This window comes from Oryx dammah, unplaced genomic scaffold, assembly GCF_014754425.2.
Source record: "Oryx dammah isolate SB20612 unplaced genomic scaffold, SCBI_Odam_1.1 HiC_scaffold_25, whole genome shotgun sequence".
Classification (NCBI taxonomy): Eukaryota; Metazoa; Chordata; class Mammalia; order Artiodactyla; family Bovidae; genus Oryx; species Oryx dammah.
The window spans coordinates 35,670,416-35,675,693 of NW_024070209.1; positions in this window are offsets into that span (position 1 = coordinate 35,670,416).

Consider the following 5,278-nt stretch of genomic DNA (forward strand, 5'->3'; position numbering starts at 1 on the left):
ATAAATATTCAGGGTTTATTTCCTTTAAGATTGACTGGTTTGATCTCCTTGCTGTCCAAGGGACTTGCAAGAGTCTTCTCCCTTACCACAATTCAAAAGCATAGATTCTTGGGCACTCAAACTGAATTTCAATTTTAATAAGCTAGTAAATCATGTTCCTTGAATTTGGAAACTATGTACATTTTTAATGGACATTGTCCTCTCTCAGAAGGAGCTATCTCTAGTTTTTTGCCATAATTATGGGATACATGAACTAATCATGATTTCTTATACAAGTGTAAGAGTATAAGATTTCAATAGGCAAGGAGGGGAGAAAGAAAATGGAGAGCAGTCTTCTAAATTTAACATAAATGGGACAATAAACAGTCGTGAAAGGAATTTTGATGATACAATAACTTTTATTAGCTTGATATGCTGACTGAGAAAAGAAATAGCATGCATTTTTTATAAGTGACTTTTAAGGAAGAATAATTTGTTTGCATAAAATATGATTACTTACCCTCATAAATGTTTATTTGAATTTATTACACTATAACCAAAGCCAACTGCATCAGCCACAGCAGGGAAACCCAGTTCTGAATTGCAAAAACAAACCAAAGGTGTGACTGGGAGCTCGTCAGCACTTCATGCTGACTTGGAGAAATTTCAGCAGTTAAGATTCTGCTGATTTCCCAGGATAAGAGGCTCTAACGAGGCTGAAACCTTCAGAAACAGGGAAAAAAAAACAACTCAGACTGGGGCCTATCCCTCCCCAAAAGAACAATACCCAGAAGAGGCAGGTCAGCACCTTTCTCAGGTTCACCTGAGTTTCCAACCTGCCATTCCTACTGGATTCTGTCAACCAGCAGCCTGAAGCCAGTCCAGCAACAGATGCCATTTTTATCGGTTAGCATTTAAACAAGTTCAGAAGAATGTAGAGCAAAGGTTACAAGTACTATGCCCTCCAACTCATGAGTCTCCACCATTTCTGCTCTTCTTGGGCTCCTACCCTCCATCATTTACATATCCAACCACATGGGCTTGGGACCTCTAACCCACACACCTGCCTTTCAAGAACTCATGAAATACTCCTCTCTTTCTATCACGAAACTGAACACCGGACATAGGCTCACAATGTTTCCATCTAGAAGGAGAGAGTGCAAAAAAGACTTTGACAGTGGCTTTTCTAATAATTATCTCATTGAAGCTGCCCAAGGAACCACAAGTCAGAGGGAGCCCCGAGACTTAGTATCCCCATTTCCTAGTGCCCAGGCCTTTCAAAGGTCCTAAAGTTACCTCTACTTCTAATCAACTGGATGTTCAATAAGCATTTATTGATGAAGGATGCAAAGAATGTCATGGAGGAAATGCAGAAGGACAGGCAAGGTGCTAAGGGTCAGAACAGAACATCTTGAAATCATGTGATCATGCAAAGAGGAAAATTATTTTTATTCTGGTTACTGTCCATAATTGGATAACTTATCTACTTGGTGTTATCAAGGAAATCTCTTCAATACTATGATTTTTCTTTTTAAATAAACATGAAAGCATGACTTCTGATGTCACCTTGCTACTTCGACTGTTTAACCTTGTCTCACAGAAAACAATATAAAAGAGGGACAGGAAAAGAGACGGAAATAAAAATGTAGAAATATTGAACCTCCCAATGTGCCAAGCCATGGGCTTGGTAAGTGTGTGTCATGGGATCCTCACTGCTCTTCATTGTAGAAATCTGGAAACAGGACTCACAGAGGACCCTGACCAAGGTCACAGAGCAAGTAACAACATAGCTAGCCCATACTTGATCTTTTAGAGCTGTTAGCCAATTACCATTACAAGTCTTTGCATCATTTTTTCAGATTATATTGCGTGACTCAGGCTTTGGTCTTTAAGGCTGAAATAAAAATACAACATATTTACTGTGACATTTTCATTTACATGGGCAATTTCCATTTCCCCTTCACATACCTAGTTAAGGCCTTAGTGGTCCACAGTTCACTGAGTAACCACAATTTTCAATCTGATTCCCAAAGCTGTGACTTTAGAATGCAGTTGCAGAAGACAGAAGGGGCAGGTGTCAGTATTAATGCCACCGCATTGAGACAATTACAGGAAATGTAGCCTGAAGGAGGATTTTTCTGAACTCTACTGATAACGGTTTCAGTGCTGTTATTACCTTTGGCTGTAGAGGAGCCCGATGTTAGTGAACAATTTCAGCTCCTCTAACGGAGACCTCGTTCCCCAGACCTCTCTCCACTGAGAGCACTATCAAAAAGCTTAAATATAAGGGCTGATAACTGTATTCCTAGACACCATGTTATGACTGTGTCCACCATAGGAAGCTGATGCTGTCTTTTAAAAAAAATCATCATGAAGGTATCCTCACAGCATGAAATCTGAGAAAGAGCTGAAAAATGCACACAGTGTCAAGAGGAGAGTTCACCAAAAAATTGCAAATATTTTATTGCCACATTATTTCCCTAAGCCTCCTTGTTGTCCAGACTTTTCCAGCCTTTAAACCACAGGTAGCTCTGGTGAGGCTTGAGACAGATAGCAATGTAGAGCTCCTGGCAACCGAGATAAATGTGTGTAATATCCAGCACCCACCTTGCAGCTTCAGAGGCTCACAATATCCCAGCTCCTTCCCGAGGCTGCAGGAAGGGCTGCTTGCTAAAATCATTTTCTGGTTAACAAGAAATCTATGCAACATTTCATGCCCGATGTTTCAGAAGCCCCCTCTGAGGATCCACAGTCTGCATTTTAATTTAGGTCTACATGTTTCGTTTTTTAATAGAATGAACTGTGCATAACAACACACTTCACGATATGAAATGAAAAGCCCTTGATACAGTTCATCTACTGGAAGATTTTAACTCTAAATCCAGAACAAATAAAAGCAAAATAAACACAGCAGGACTCCAGCTTTCCTCTGCCAACATTTGGTAACTAGTTTGGGCACGAAATGAGGAAAGATTTGGGGCACAGAAGAAGTCGGGAAAGCAGTAAAGCACATGAATGTTCATGATATGCTAAGAAATTCTTAATCTCATCTCTAGTCAATGACTTTTTATTGAGCATCACAGTATGTTAGACGTTGTCCTGAATCCCTCTTGGTCATTTTGCCACATTTGCTGGTAATCAATCCTTTAGCAGTCAGCTCAGATTTCAAATAACCTTTGAGAAGCTTTTTACTGTTGTAGCATGTAAATGGATATTTCAGATCCATTTGAGAGCCTAGCAGGAAGGTTAATGTAGAGATAATAAACATTTTCCCTTTTTCTGCATTCAAATCCATGAGATTTTATAGAATTCCAGGAACATGTTGGGAACACAAATTTTCTCACAAAAGTTCTGTCCAGGAGCTGGCAGTGGTCTTCAGGAACCTGTACTCCAATGTCTGACTGAAGAGGAGTAAGATCAGGAGTGCTTAGCCAATTTGCCCACAATTCCACAGTGGCCAGAGGAGACTCCTCCAAACACGTCTTCAGAAGGCATGCTATGTTTGGCAACTGATTCTTTGTCTGCCCTACACAGTGTGTTAAAAAGCAGAGATATCACTTTGCTGACAAACGTCATATCGTCAAAGCTATGGTTTCTCCAATAGACATGTAAAGATGTGAGAGTTGGCCTATAATGAAAGCTGAGCACTGAAGAATTGATGCTTTTGAACTGGGGTGTTGGAGAAGACTCTTGAGAGTCCCTTGGACTGCAAAGAGATCAAACCAGTCAAGCCTAAAGGAAATCAACCTGAATATTCATTGGAAGGACTGATGCTGAAGCTGAAGCTCCAATACTTTGGCCACCTGATGCAAAGAGCTGATTCACTGGAAAAGACCCTGAAGGTAGGAAAGATTGAGGGTAATAAGAGAGGGGGGCAACAGAGGATAAGATTGTTGGATGGCATCACCAACTCAACAGACAAGAGTTTGCGCAAACTCAGGAAGACAGTGAAGGACAGGAAAGCCTGGCATGCTGCCATTCACAGGGTTGCAGAGTAGGCACAGCTTAGCAACTGAACAACAACAACAACAATAAATATTTTTAAGGTTTCCTTGGTGGCTCAGATGGTAAAGAACCTGCCTGCAATACAGGAGGCCTGGGTTCAATCCCTGGGTTGGGAAGATGCCCCAGAAAAGGGAATGACTACCCACTCCAGTATTCTTGCCTCTAGTATTCCATGGACAGAGGAGTCTTAAGTTCCACATGAAAGTAAATACAATGCTAGGTAAATAATGAGTATTTAATAAATATTTGTCTTTGAAAAGACTGACAGTAAGAACAGGGATTGTAGAAAGTTAACACTTCACACTTGTAAAAAAACAACAAACAACTAAACCTTTGAAATTCTAATCTGCTTCATCAATAGGTTGGCCAGTATGCATCTCTGTCCCACCTTAAAGCTTCATGTACAAAAGACCTGACCTAAAGTCATGCAGCCTTCTTCTCTGTTGTAACAAAGACTAAAAAACAAAACAAAACAAAAAAACCCTCTATTTCATTATTCAGAACACATTACCATCCAAAGACTTTGAGCATAACTTGTCATAGTTCATTTTTCACACATTCAGGACCTCAATGTCTATTCCTCCTTAATGAAATATCTATAGAAAATATTGCAGGATTCGTTTGAAAGAAAAAAGAAATACATATCAAATTACAAGAAATAAGAGCTGGAAATAACTGCTTAAGGTACAAACACAGGTAGGATATACCTAAATTCCTCTAAGCTGGTTGATGAAAATCTAGCAGTTATGTATGTCATAGTAAGAATGAAGAAAGTTTATACTCTAAAGAAATGCCCTACGAGCATACCAAGCAAACTGTGGGTGTAAAGTTCCTAAGAGTTTACACACCATCTGCCTTGATATTAAAAAATGCAGTTCTAGGCATAAAGGGAAGCATAACAAATTAAAGAAACTTCTAAACAGGAATGTCCTGAAATTCAAGCTCTAAACGTTCCTCTAAATGGGAGCTGACAAGGTGAAGACTTTTTCTGAACAAACATATATTGCAAGAGCATTAGTGAAGCAGTCACACATATATGAATCTGTGTCCTTTCTCAGGAAGAGGTAATTTTTGAGTATTCTGGAGACAGAATACAGATGCCTACATTGATCCATACCAAACCAAGAGAGTATCTTCTCTGAGGGAAAATCTGCAATTCCTAACCACCATCGACCACAGACAATTGATTAAAACACACTGTTACTGCTTTACACCAACCATGTTGAGGTTCTGTCACCTCTAGTGGAACTTCTGAGGAACACCTAAGAAAGTGGCCTTCTAGACCCTGATACTG